Source organism: Scyliorhinus canicula, chromosome 16 (genome assembly GCF_902713615.1).
Source record: "Scyliorhinus canicula chromosome 16, sScyCan1.1, whole genome shotgun sequence".
Classification (NCBI taxonomy): domain Eukaryota; kingdom Metazoa; phylum Chordata; class Chondrichthyes; order Carcharhiniformes; family Scyliorhinidae; genus Scyliorhinus; species Scyliorhinus canicula.
Window position 1 is genome coordinate 141,387,748 of NC_052161.1, and position 14,730 is coordinate 141,402,477.

The window sequence follows — 14,730 nt, forward strand, 5'->3', positions numbered from 1 at the left end:
TGATTTCTTAAGCTCCATCCTGCACTTCCTGTATTTCACCACTGCCTCTGCCGACTTCCACCCCTTTTCTTGTTAAAAGCCTCTCTCTTCCTTCTCATTGTATTCTGAATGTCTCTGACCATCCATGGTTCTCTGGGTTTGATACATCTTCCTATTACCCGAGAGGCAGCATTTGGGCCTGTACCCTCCCAATTTCATCTTTGAACACCCCCTCTGCCCCCCCCCCCCACTGCTCCTCTGTAGATTTCCCCATAAGTAACTCTTTTGTACAAACTGATGCACGATCGATTACACAAAGACGAGAGTTGAATGAAATCGAGGCTTTAATACACAAAGATGTGTGACCTCCTACAGCAGCTGGCGAAATGGCTGCTGTACGGGGAGCACACATATTTATACTCCGCCTACTGGGCGGAGCCAGCAGGCAGGGAACTACCCCCGTAAGTGTAGTACAGGGCCTTACCACAAATCACCTAATATATACATCAGTGGTGATTACCACATTCCCCCCCTGTTAAAATTGAGTCTGACGGTGGTGGTGGAGAGCTATATACAAGTACACGTTTAAAAATACAGAGAGAAAAAGAATTGAGTCCAGCTGGGTGGAGGAGAACTATACAGAATGATGATGTTTCAAGAGTCCCGATCAAGTTACAGGTTCAGTCGGTCCGGAGCCTTGATCTGCCGCTGGGAGCGCCGCAGTGGTGGTGGCGATTCCGGTGTCGGTCTGGTCCTCGGTGACTCCGGGAGTGTGCCGAAATTCTCATTATCCTCGGGCGTGGGCAGTGGGAGGACGGATTGTCCTGGGGTGGGAGTTGCGGCTGGGTGCGCCGGGGAAGTGGAGGGTGGCGCCAGGCTGGAGGGGTATGTGTGTGGGGACCTGCTGGTGCCAGGTCCCTGAGGGAGACAGTACCTTGGCGGCCATCGGGGTACGCTACGTAGGCGTACTGTGGGATGGCGTGGAGTAGCTGTACCCTTTCAACCAATGGGTCCGCCTTGTGGAGTCGTACGTGCTTACAGAGGAGTACGGGTCCTGGAGCTGCCAGCCAAGTCAGGAGCAACACCCCAGAGGTGGACTTCCTGGGGAAGGCAATGAGACGTTCGTGGAGTGTGTCATTAGACGCAGAGCATAGGAGCGACCGAATGGAGTGAAGTGCGTCGGGGAGGACTTCCTGCCAGCGGGAGGCTGGGAGATTTCTGGACCGTAGGCCCAGCTGGACGGCCCTCCAGACCGTCCCATTTTCCCTCTCCACCCGCCCGTTTCCCCGGAGGTTATAGCTGGTCGTCCTGCTCGAGGCAATACCCCTATTGAGCAGGAACTGATGCAGCTTGTCGCTCATGAATGAGGATTCCCTGTCGCTGTGGATGTAGGCGGGGAAACCGAACAGAGTGAAGATGGTGTTTAGGGCTTTGATGACGGTGGCAGACGTCATATCGGGGCATGGGATGGCGAAGCGGAATCTGGAGTACTCATCGACCACACTGAGGAAGTATGTGTTACGGTCGATGGAGGGGAGGGGCCATTTGAAGTCCACGCTGAGGCGTTCAAAGGGGCGGGAGGCCTTCACCAGGCGCGCACGGTCTGGCCGGTAGAAGTGCGGCTTGCACTCCGCACACACCTGGCAGCCTCTGGTGACTGTCCGTACTGCCTCGACGGAGTAGGGCAGATTGTGGGCCTTGATGAAATAGTACAACCATGTGACTCCCGGGTGACAAAGGCTGTCGTGCAGAGTCCGGAGTCGGTCCACCTGTGTGCTGGCACATGTACCTCGGGATAGGGCATCGGGGGGGGGCTCGTTGAGCTTACCGAGGTGATACAAAATCTCATAGTTGTAGGTGGGAGCTCGATCCTCCACCTCAAGATTTTATTGTTTTTGATCTTGCCCCGCTGCGTGTTGTTAAACATGAAGGCAACCGACCATTGGTCAGTGAGGAGAGTGCCTGCCAGCTAATGCCTCCAATGCCGCACAGCTTCAACGATGGCCTGGGCCTCTTTTTCGACGGAGGAGTGCTGAATTTCAGAGGCATGAAGGGTTCGTGAAAAGAATGCCACCGGCCTGCCTGCCTGGTTGACGGTGGCGGCCAGACCGATGTCTGATGCGTCGCTCTCGACTTGAAATGGTAACGTCTCGTCAACTGTGTGCATCGCGGCCATGGCAATGTCGGCCTTAATACGGTTGAAGGCCTGGTGAGCCTCGGCCGTTAGGGGAAAAAGAGTGGGTTGGATGAGTGGGCGGGCCTTGTCCGCAGAATTTGGGACCCACTGGGCGTAGTAAGAAAGGAACCCCAGGCAATGTTTGAGGGCCTTGGGGCAGTGGGGGAGGGGGAGCTCCATGAGGGGGCGCATGCGGTCGGGGTCGGGCCCCAGAACTCCGTTCTGGACCACATAGCCGAGGATGGCTAAGTGCTGAACACACACTTCTTGTTGTAAGTTAGGTTGAGGAGAGTGGTGGAGAGATTTGGCAAGGTTTGCGTCATGGTCCTGCTGATTGTGGCCGCAGATGGTGACATTGTCAAGGTACTGGAAGGTGGCCCGCAGCCCGTACCGGTCGACCATTTGGTCCATTTTCCGTTGGAAAACTGAAACCCCGTTGTTGACGCCGAAGGGAACCCTGAGAAAGTGGTAAAGGCGGCCATCTGCCTCGAAGGCAGTGTATGGGCGGTCCGGGTTACAGACTGGGAGATGGTGGTAGGTGGGTTTTAGGTCCACAGTTGAGAAGACCCGGTACTGTGCAATCTGATTGACCATATCAGATATGCGTGGGAGGGGGTACACGTCGAGCTGCGTGTACCTATTGATAAACACCATTCTGTGATTCTCCCCAGTTTTAACTACTACCACTTGGGCTCTCCAGGGGCTGTTGCTGGCCTCGATGATGCCTTCCCGAAGCAGCCACTGGACCTCGGACCTGATGAAGGTCCTGTCTTGGGCACTGTACCATCCGCTCCTGGTGGCGATGGGTTTGCAATCTGGGGTTAAGTTTGCAAATAGGGAAGGTGGGTCGACCTTTAGGGTCGCGAGGCCGCACACAGTAAGGGGTGGTAGGGGCCCACCGAATTTCAATGTTAGGCTCTGGAGGTTGCACTGGAAGTCCAGGTCGAGTAGCAGGGCAGCGCAGAGGTTGGGGAGGACATAGAGGCGGAAGCCGGTAAACTCCACGACCTGGATAGTGAGCATGGCTATGCAGTACCCCCCCCGGATCGCCACGGAGTGGGACCCGGAGGCCAGGGAGATTCTGTGGTTAGCGGGGTGCACTGCGAGGGAGCAGCGCCTGATTGGCGGGGTGTACCGCGAGGGAGCAGCGCCTTACCGTATCGGGATGAATGAAGCTCTCGGTGCTCCCGGAGTCCAGCAGACAGGAGATCTCGTGCCCATCGATTTTCACGTTTGTAGAGGCGGTTGCTAGGTTGTGTGGGCGGGACTGGTCAATCATGACCGAGGCGGGACGCAGCTGGTCGTTGATGGTGGCAGGCGATGAGGTGTCCGGGGGGCATGGGTCCTGGTACGATGGCGGCGCCCACGGGCCGCAAGTGCCGTGAGGGAGGACAAGATGGCGGCGCCCATGGGCTGCACATGGTGGGGGTTGAACAAGATGGCGGCGCCTACGGGCCGCACGTGGTCCGAGGAGGGGAAGATGGCGGCGCCCACTGGCCGTACGATGGGGGGGGGGGTCGGAACAATAGCGGTGACTGAGCGGGCCTGGCACACTGCAGCGAAGTACCCCTTCTTGCCGCAGGCCATACAAAGGGCGCTGCGGGCCGGGCAGCGTTGGCGGGGGTGTTTTGGCTGCCCACAGAATTAACATCTGGGGCCCCCGGGGTTGGTTGGTGGGTGCGCGGCACATGCGTGGGGTTGGCTGAATGGGGTCTCCGATGGACCGGCTGTCTGCGGAAGTCCACGATGCGTAGGAGGGGGCCGCGCGGTCGGGGGTGTAGGCCTGGATGTTCCACGAGGCGATCGTTAGTGAGAGCGCAAACTTTTTGGTTGCCGCGAGGTCGAGCGTGGCCCCTTTTAAAAGGCGCTGGCAGATGTAATCTGACCCTATCCCCGTTACAAAAGCGTCTCTGATGAGCAAGTTTGAGTGTTCCGTGGCTGTGACGGTCTGACAGTCACAGTCTCTGACCAGGGAGATTAGGGCACGCCAGAAATCTTCTACTGACTCACCGGGGAGTTGGCGACGAGTGGAGAGGACGTGTCTGGCGTAAAGCGTGTTAGTCCGCTGAGCGTAGTTTTCTTTCAGTAGCGCCATGGCGTCTTCGAAGGTTGACGCGTCCTGGATAAGCGGAAAGACGTTGGAGCTCAGCCGCGTGTAGAGGATGTGAATCTTCTGAGCTTCCGGAATAGGGTCTGGTGCAGACCCGATGTAAGCTTCGAAACAGGCTAGCCAATGTTCAAAGTCCTTTTTGGCGTTGACTGATTGCGGATCCAGCTGCAGGTGATCCGGCTTGATGCGGAGGTCCATCTTCTGAAAATGTTAGTGTATTACATTGATACAGATCAATTGCACTAAGACGAGAGTTGGATACAATCGAGGCTTTAATACACTGAGATGTGTGGCTTCCTACAGCAGCTGGTGAAATGCTGCACACATATTTATACTCCGCCTACTGGGCGGAGCCAGCAGGCAGGGAACTACCCCCGTACCTGTAATACAGGGCCTTACCACAAGTCACCTAATATATACATCAGTGGTGACTACCACACAAACTAAAGAGGCACTACTAAAATCAGAGGTCCTGGCACACTTAGCTCCAAAGTTAACGTTGCGACTGACTTGCGATGCATCACTGTATGAGGTGGGAGCTGTGGTTTCTCACATGGTGTCCAATAGTGAAGAGCAGCCAATAGCGTTTACATCAAGATCCTTGAACAAAGAAGAAATGAACGATCCACAGATAGGGAAGGAAGCTCGAGGCACCATTTCCAGAATCAAATGTTTTTACCAATACCATTACGGATGGAAAATGACTTTGCCAACAGGGCAAACTGATAGCACTGCGGCTTCACAGCGCCAGAGTCACAGGTTCGATTCCCCGCTGGGTCACTGTCTGTGCGGAGTCTGCCCCTTCTCCCCGTGTGTGCGTGGGTTTCCTCCGGGTGCTCCGGTTTCCTCCCACAGTCCAAAGACGTGCAGGTTAGGTGGATTGGCCGTGCTAAATTGCCCTTAGTGACCAAAAAGTTTAGGAGGGTCTATTGGGTTACAGGGATAGGGTTGAAGTGAGGGCTTAATGTGGGTTGGTGCAGACTCAATGGGCCGAATGGCCTCCTTCTGCACTGTCTGTTCTATGTTCTATCATTGACCACTGACAACAATACTGGGTCCGCACACCGGTACTTCATCTCTGGCAGCGAGACAGATGCAGGGAGGAGCATTGCTGCTGTCAGCGCACACGTATATAAGATAATGTAAATCGAATCTCCATGGGAACGCTGATGGACTCTCTAGATTACCTTTACCTAACGTGTTGTCATTGAATAGTTTGAGTTGTAATATTTTCTATTTCAAAGAGGTCAGCACGGGCAAATACGGGCAGCACGGTAGCATAGTGGTTAGCACAGTTGCTTCACAGCTCCAGGGTCCCCGGTTCGATTCCCGGCTTGGGTCACTGTCTGTGCGGAGTCTGCATATCCTCCCCGTGTACGCGTGGGTTTCCTCCGGGTGCTCTGGTTTCCTCCCACAGTCCAAAGGTGTGCAGGTTAGGTGGATTGGCCATGATAAATTGCCCGTAGTGTCCAAAATTGCCCTTAGTGTTGGGTGGGGTTACTGGGTTATGGGGATAGGGTGGGGGTGTTGACCTTGGGTAGGGTGCTCTTTCCAAGAGCCGGTGCAGACTCGATGGGCCGAATGGCCTCCTTCTGCACTGTAAATTCTATAGGTCGATAACACTTCTGTAACCGTGGGACAAGTTAAGAACTATACCAGAAATAATCCACTCCTGTCAGAGGTTCTGGGCATGCGTCTCCGTGGCAACACCATGAAAGAAAACCCAGAGTTGAAGCCAAATGTTATCCGAAGACTGGAACTATCCGTACAGGTTGGTATCTCCTCTGGGGAATGAGGGTCACCGTTCCGCCATTGATAAGGAAACGTGCCCTAAACCAACTTCATGAAGACCATTGTGGGATAGCAGGGGTGGAAGCGTACCAGCCTCCCCAGACAGGCGCTGGAATGTGGCGACTAGGGGCTTTTCACAGTAACTTCATTGAAGCCTACACGTGACAATAAGCGATTTTCATTTTCATTTTTCATTTCAAGCGGAGGATCACTGGGTAGGCCTCTGTCAATGGGCCTCCAGCCGCGCGGAGTACTTCGTGAAAACGCCGACTCTCGGGTCCAGGAGAATCGCCGGACTGGCACTGGGCTTGATTTCAGCATGAAAATAGATTCTCTGTCCCCGTGTCAAACACGATTTTGCCGTGGGGCTGCGGAGAATCCAGCCCCATGTCTCTTTACTTTGGTGAAGAAGGCCTTGGGGAAGAAAATCGGGAGGGATCTGAACAGGAAGAAGAATCGCAGCAGCACGTTCATTTTGATTGTCTGCACTCTCCCTCCAGGGAGAGCGCGGGGGGGGGGGGGTCCCTGTGGGGGGAGGGGGAGGGGGGGGCAGGTCCCTGCTTTCCCTGTGGAGAACAGAGCAAATTCCATTTGTAGCTTTTTCCTCGATCCACAGCCAATATGGAGTCACTCAGTCCTTGCCTAGCCGCCCACTCCTTCCTGTCCCTAAGGGCCCTGTGCACTATTTCTCCCCCCCCCCCCCCCCCCCCCCCCCCCCCCCCCCCCCCCTACCACTGCCTTCAGCGCCTTCCAGGATGTGGAAGGTGAGACCTCCCCATTTTGGTTGCGGGTTACATATCCGTCTATCTGCTGCCACCTGTGCTATTACAGTAATGCAAATGGCCAGACAGCCCATGACAAAGAGTTGATATAGGTGGTGTCGGACCATTCAAAGGACGAATGTTTTTCATTGTGATAGACAGCATTCGGAGTCTGTGCCTTCACAGAGAGCAATGGAAAGACTGTAATAAAACATCTCAGGGCACTTCAATGGAAAAATACCAAACAAACACCAAGCTCTGTAAGGTGATATCAGATCAAACGGCAAAATTCTTGGTCAAAAGGGCAGGTTTTAAGCAGCATCTTAAAGGAGGAAAGGGAGGTAGAGAAACAGAGAGGTGTAGGGGGGGGGGAATTCCAGAGATTGCATCCTTGGTAATTGAAGGCAATGACACCATACTGGAGAAATTAAAATGGGGGGTGCACGAAAGACCAGATTCAGAAAGCACAGATAGTTCAGAGGGTTATGGGACTGGAGGAGGTTACAGAGATAGGGAGGGTCGAGACCAGGGAGGGGTTTGGAAACGTGGATGGGAATTTTTAAAATCGAGGCATTGCTTAACCAGGCTCCAATTTTCAGCGAGCACAGGGATATGGCTGAATGGAACTTGGCGTAAGTCAGGATGTGGGCAGTAGAGTTTTGAATGACCTTCAGTTTAGGAGGGGTAGAACGAAGAAGGCTGGCCAGGAGTGAGTTGGAATTGTCACGTCTAGAGTAAAACAACTCTATATTCACACTCTTTCAGGCTCGGAATCACCTTTGCATGAAACGCCAAGAATGGAAATCAAAAGCTAATCTGTCACTCTTTAGATTTTAATCGTCACTTTGAATTACAAACTAGGTTTTAATACATTTACACTGGCACAGTAAGTGTAAAGGAGAATACAGATTTTATTTAATTTGGCCAGTAACAATCTGATAAAACATGAATCATGTACAGCATCTCCTTGGGACTATTGTTAGCATAATTGCTAATTAACCAACATCTGTTCAAATTTACGATAAATACTGAAAAATCCATTTATTTTACCAACCTTTCCCTCACTGACCTTTACGTATTTTAAAAACTGATTTACGGGATGTGACCATCGCTGGTTAGGCCAGCAATTGTTGCCCATCCCTAATTGCCCGTGAGAAGGTGGTGGTGAGCTGCCTTCTTGAACCGCTGCAGTCCATGAGGTGTAGGTACACCCACTGTGCTGTTAGGGAGGGAGTTCCAGGATTTTGACCCAGTGACAGTGAAGGAACTGAGATACAATTCCAAGTCAGGACGGTGAGTAACTTGGAGGGGAACCTCCAGGTGGTGGGGTTCCCAGGTATCTGCTGTCCTTGTCTTCAAAACGGGTTTGGAAGGTGCTGTTGAAGGAACATGACGAGTCACTGTGTGTACACCTTTGCAGATGGTACACACGGCTGCTACTGTGCATTGGTGATGAAGGGGTTGAATGTTTTAGGAAGGGGTGCCAATCATGTGGGTTACTTTCTCCTGGATGGTTCCAAGCTTCTTGAATGTTGTTGGAATTACTGATATTAATGTAATTTTATATCACATTAAAATATGATAAAGGACACGGACGTAACATAACTGTATCGTGTCCTTCAGTATGCTTAATGATGAAAGGTTTACTTATTCTTTTTTTATGAATGAAATGAAAAATGAAATGAAAATCGCTTATTGTCACAAGTAGGCTTCAATGACGTTACTGTGAAAAGCCCCTAGTCACCACATTCCAGCGCCTGTTCGGGGAGGCTGGTACGGGAATTGAACCGTGCTGCTGGCCTGTCTTGGTCTGCTTTAAAAGCCAGCTATTTAGCCCAGTGTGCTAAACCAGCCCCAATAATCACAAGTAGGCTTCAATGAAGTTACTGTGAAAATCCCCTGGTGGCCACATTCTGACGCCTGTTCGGGGAGGCTGCAACAGGAATTGAACCCGTGCTGCTGGTCTTGCCCTGCATTACAAGCCAGCTGTCTAAGCCCACTGTGCTAAACCAGCCCCAGCTAAACCAGAGCTCAGAGTATCCAATTCATTTTTCCCAATTAAGGGGCAATTTAGCCTGGCCAATCCACCTACCCTGCACATCTTTGGGTTGTGGGGGGTGAAACCCACGCAGACACGGGGAGAATATGCAAATTCCACACGGACAGTGACCCAGAGCCGGGATCGAACCTGGGACCTCGGCGCCGTGAGGCATCAGGGCTAACCCACTGCGCCACCGTGCCGCCCTAAGGTTTACTTATTCTGAGGTTTGATTCTGCATTTGATTGGGTGTGCGAATAGTCCATGAGCAGCGTCTGTTATTCTGTCCAGTATTGTGTCAGGCATACTCACTAAACAGAAACTGTCCCTGATGTACAACACGTCTAATGAGTCACAAGAACATAGGACGCTGGGAAAGGACTCAGGCATGAACTCTGTTTGCCTCATGATAGATGCTGTCAGATTTCTGCCCCCATCTTTCCAGCATCCACTGTTCCCGTTTCTGAATTCACCAATGTCTGGTTTATTTTAATGTCTCCTGAGTTGTTGGGGATGTCGGGACTGATTTTAACGTTTGGAACAGGGGGCCAAGCATAATCCACATTAAAAAAATAATTTGGGAGAGGTGATTTAAAATTGTTTCCAGTAATTTCACATTGAAATAAAAAACCTCTCCAAGCGTGGAGGAAACCAAGGTGGGGAGGTTGTGTGTCTTGAGAACAAGTCCACTCCAGATTAAAATGTGCTTTCATGTATCATCAACACCTGGAAAATCTATCTTTAGGAATACTTTCAGAAATTTAAAACAGAAATAAAAAATAGATTCCTAATGTGGGTCCAGTATAAGTTCGCACTGTTATTGATCAACCAACTGCAAATGTAATAATTCATCGCAGAATGATACTGGAAAATGTATTTAAGATAGAGAATTGGAGAACAGTAACTGGCTGTGGTAGTGTGCTAATCTCATCTATTATGCTGTTTGTTTTTAAAATGGGAGTTACCAAGCGATGGAATCAGCAGGGATTTTGTAAAAGCTAGTGGTGGGGGAGGCAGCAGTTTCATTGCAATTGAGAACAACCTGTCCCCGAAGAGGCAAGGTTCCATCAGTGAGCGCCGGCAAGTGGAACGGGAGAAATTCTTCTGTCCTTTAGTTCTATGCAAATCACAAAGGCATTGATCCAAAAATCACTGTTAAAATAATGTCAAAGCTAACAATGTTCATTATTTCTGCAGAAATACCACAGCAGCTTCAGGCAATCTTTCTTTCCCTCGCTTTCTCTTTCTGTAACTGATTTCACTCAATCTACTTGGATTGGATTGGATTGGATTGGATTTGTTTATTGTCACGTGTACCGAGGTACAGTGAAAAGTATTTTTCTGCCAGCAGCTCAACAGATCATTCAGTACATGGGAAGAAAAGGGAATTAAACAGAATTCAAGAATTAAACAGAATACTTCATGTTTCCCTGACCAGATCCAGAGCTGTTCCTTTCACAACCCTTCGATCTGATTGATTAAAGTGATCCAGAGGTGCACAGATCCCAGGGGCGGGATTCTCCAATAATGGGGCTATGTCCCCACACGCCCGCAAATAACCGTGCGCGAATCACTCTGGACTTACCTGGAGTAAGTCCAGGGTGATTCTCCGATTTGCAGGGGGCTAGCAGGGCCCTGGCGTTTTCCTCGCTACTCTGGCTGCTGATACGGGGCCCTGCACTTCCCGTCGGGGGTCAGCGCACGTGCACGGCGACGGCCTGTGTCGGCTGACCCACATCGCGGACTGGCACCGAAAACATAGCCCCCCCCCCAGATCACGCACACCTGCGGATCGGTGGCCCCCGATCGGTAGCCTGGCCGTCCTGGAGGCCCCCACCCCCCGTGAATGATCCCCCTGCCCCCCACCAGGGTGGCCGCGGACTGAGTCCGCAGCCGCCACGCCGAGTGCCTGCCGGGTGGAACCACGCCGGCGGGAACTCGGCCGGCTGCACTCGGTGATTCGCCACGGGGGCCTCTTTCAATGTTCCCGACTGGCGCTGCATCGACCGTGCATGTGCGATTGGCAGCGATTTTCTGGGGACCGGAGGATCGCAGGAGCGGCGCCGGACAGGATCGCAGGTTTGACGCCCAATCTCAGTCTCCGCGCCGAACGCGATTTCAGCGCGGAGGCTCAGGGAATCCCGCCCCAGGTGTTCTATGGAGGCCATCGTGCAGGTTCCATCTCAAATTCCAGCAATTTGCAGGACCAAACATCGAGAACATCAAATAGACAAATGCTGGCTGGCAACAGCAACATTCGAGACATTCTAAAAGAAAGTTTTATGACTTTGTCCTCGACGTAGATTTGTAGATATTTACAGCACAGAAAGAGGCCATTTGGCCCATCATGTCCATACTGACCAACAAGGAGCCATCCGGCCTAACCCCATTTTCCAACTCTTGGTCTTTAATCTTTTAAATCCCAGCAGTTCAGGCGCATGTCCAAGTACTTTTTAAATATTATGAAGGCTTCTGTCCATCCTTTCCTTACAATCTGAGAAATTCCCACCACCCTTTGGCTGAAAACACTTCCCTTTGGATCCTCTCTAAGCCTCTAACATATCGGAGAAGTGAACTGACGTGGCGGGAAGGTGAGCTTACACAATGGAAAATTCCAAACTAAAACCACAAAGCTTTTGAATCGTTCTAGTTTATCTTTAAAATAATTTTTTTCCAGCACTTTCCACTAGCAGTATAACAGAAATTTGACAGATACACATTTCCTACTTAACTTTGTCGTTAACACTTCCATTGCAACGGCGCCTTGTTGGAAAACTCAGCATGTTATTGATACACGCTGTTACAAATGTCGACATTGGCCAACAAGTCCAGGAGATTAAGAGATGTGGCTTGAGCTGTGAGTGTCCAGACATTGCTGGTGAATTTATAATAATCTTTATTGTCACAGGTAGACTTACATTAACACTGCGATGAAGTTACTGTGAAAATCCCCTAGTCGCCACATTCCGGCGCTTGTTCGGGTACACAGAGGGAGAATTCAGAATGTCCAAGTTACGTAACAGCACGTCTTTCTTCTGGTGGGGGGGGGGGGGGCTAGCAGGCACGCAGCATAAAGCCCCCGGTTTTAGCTGCGGATATGGCCGCCGAATTGTCGGGTCCCTGGCTGCGCATGCGCAGATCGGTGGCCTGTAGTGGCCGCGCTGTACAAAGTGACACTGGCCGCGTGCGGACCCGGCCTGCCAAATAGTGGCCCCCCCCTTGGCCAGGCTCGTCACCCCCCGGACCAACCCCCACCAGTGCCCCCAGCCCCCGCCAAAAGCCCCCACTGCCCGCGGAACTGCTACCCCCGACTGTGGCGGCGCTAGACTCAGTCCGCAGCCGCCACGCCAGGTTCACGAAAATAAATAGCGTGAGTGACCCACGCCGTTGGGAACTCGGCCCATCCGGAGAGGAGGATCGGGGGACAGCCTCAGATGATGTCCTGAGGCTGCCCATATGCTGAAACTGATGGCGTACTCCGCGAGTTCGGCCATTCTGGAGGGGGTGGAGCATGGCAAAAGCGGGACCCCCCCCGATTTTGGTGCAAACAGGGATTCTCCGGCCGATCGCCGAATGTGATTTTGGATTCAGAGATCGGAGAATCCTGCCCCAGAGTCTCTCACGCCCCACAACATTTCCAGAGCTATCAGCCAGCACCTTGCTCATTGTGGTGGAGAGCAGCCAGGGGCTCGAGGAGAGACAGCTTTCAGGAGAGAGTCTCCTAAAACTTAAGCATATACAGTCTCAGGTATTCCTGGCACTGGAGTAGCACCTAGGAAAAAACAAAGATAGGGTTAGAATATATTTATTGCACATTGCCACCAAAGGGAATTTTGTGCAAATAAACGCGAGCAATTATGTACACACACAATGATTGACATTGAAAATCTGGTTTAATTAAAGCTGATTAAATGGGCATTTCAGTAAGGTATTCTGAGTTTCTCAGAAGAGCTAAGACATTATTGGTAAAGGCATATTTGGAGTTAATAGTTATCACATTTCCACATTAAGACAAAGGGTCCTGTATCAAAGCTTGCAGATGGCTTTGAGGATAGCTTTGCAGTTTATTCAGGTCCTTCAGCTCCTCTTTGTGGTTTCTTTGATGCACCTGGGAACACCTTGATAACAGCTCTCTGCAGATTCAACATGCAGATAAACAATGGTCAGCTTGGATCACAGGATACCCCAAATCTCTCCCGCAAACCATCCAACATCTATCCCGGAGACACCCCACATCTAATGCGTAGCATACCCAACATTTATCAATGCACTGAAAGCAATGCCTCAACAATCCAATGTTGTGTTTGCTGATTATTGTGGTGCACGGACAGACGCCATTACATCTGTGCTTAGCTGGTGTCCTGGGATACAGCCAAGAGCTGTGGAGATTCCTATGGGGGAGCTCTGTGCTGCTGTTGCAGCTACTGAAAAGAGAAGGCTGCTCCACAGAATCTGCCACAAAGCTTTCTGAAAAGGTAACTACATTTAATACATTTGGGAAAAATGCACCTTCCAGAGCTGCTCCCCATAAAAATAAGGAAAGAGCATTGCTTGCTTCAGGTCTTAGAAATAAAGAGTGAGTGAAAAAGTGACTACAACGCAATTAGGTTCCATTTAATCATGAGAAAAGGATATGTAAATTCAGTCTGATAAAGCTCTTCCCTGCCTGGAGTCAAGGGGCTCGATTCTCCAAAAATGGGGCTATGTCCCCACTCTGGCATAAAAACGATGGCGTTGGGGCATCACGGCGGCGCAGTGGATGAAATGAAAAAATGAAAATCGCTTATTGTCACGAGTAGGCTTCAATGAAGTTACTGTGAAAAGCCCCTAGTCGCCACATTCCGGCGCCTGTCCGGGGAGGCTGGTATGGGAATCGAACCGTGCTGCTGGCCTGCCTTGGTCTGCTTTAAAAGCCAGCGATTTAGCCTAGTGAGCTAAACCAGCCCCTGGATTAGCTCTGTTGCCTCACGGCGCTGAGGTCCCAGGTTCGATCCCGGCTCTGGGTCACTGTCTGTGTGGAGTTTGCACATTCTCCCCGTGTTTGCGTGGGTTTCGCCCCCACAACTCAAAGATGTGCAGGCTAGGTGGATTGGCCACGCTAAATTGCCCCTTAATTGGAAAAGATTAATTGGGTACTCTAAATTTTTTTTAAACGCTGGCGTTTCATTTCAGACTTCCCTAAAAAATAATAAAGACAAATTCACCTACCTGCAGGGTACTGGCAGTGACCCGGGGAGCTTCATGCAGCTTTGGCTGTGGATACGGGACCCCATACCTCCGGTTCCGCGTCCGTGCATGCGCATGCTGGCGGCCTCCAGTGGCCACGCCGAACGCGATGGTGGACTCGGCCGGCAGATCTGGACCAACAAACAAGCGCAAAAGACAAAATGTCAGAGGCATAAATTTTTTTTAAAGTATTTATTTTTAAAGAAAATATTTCTTAATACAGATGAATTCAAGTAAATAGGGTTGGGAAGCAATTTACAGTGAATGCCAATGTCTGAATGGATCTAGAGCTGAAGGTGGTGAAAAATGATAGGAAACGCACATCATGAAATCAAGATGAGCAATTCTTTAGTTGAAATGTAGAACGGAATCTGCGCTGAGGGCAAAGTGGGGGCAGCAGAAAAAAGTGAGAACCCTCAAGAAAGGCAGTCTGAGTTCAAGCCTCTGATCAGCTATCGCCTGTGATGCTCCCAGGCTATCTCACTTACAGCCATTCGGTCAGCCCAGACTATCCTCGTGGCCCTTGGAGACCACAGACCCGAGCAGCTCCGAGGCGACAACCTTCGACGAGGTGTCACAGCTGTCCCTCTCACCCTCCACCAGCTCAGATACTCACACCTCGGTGGGGTTAACTAGTAGGCGGGCTTCT

The 14,730-nt window shown here is 51.2% G+C and overlaps 1 protein-coding gene across 1 annotated transcript in view; it reads left to right on the top strand.

Moving 5' to 3' along the window:
* Positions 1-14,730, top strand: part of LOC119979501 (calglandulin-like) — a 129,154-nt gene that overhangs the window by 57,553 nt on the left and 56,871 nt on the right. The gene's annotated exons all lie outside the window — the stretch shown is intronic.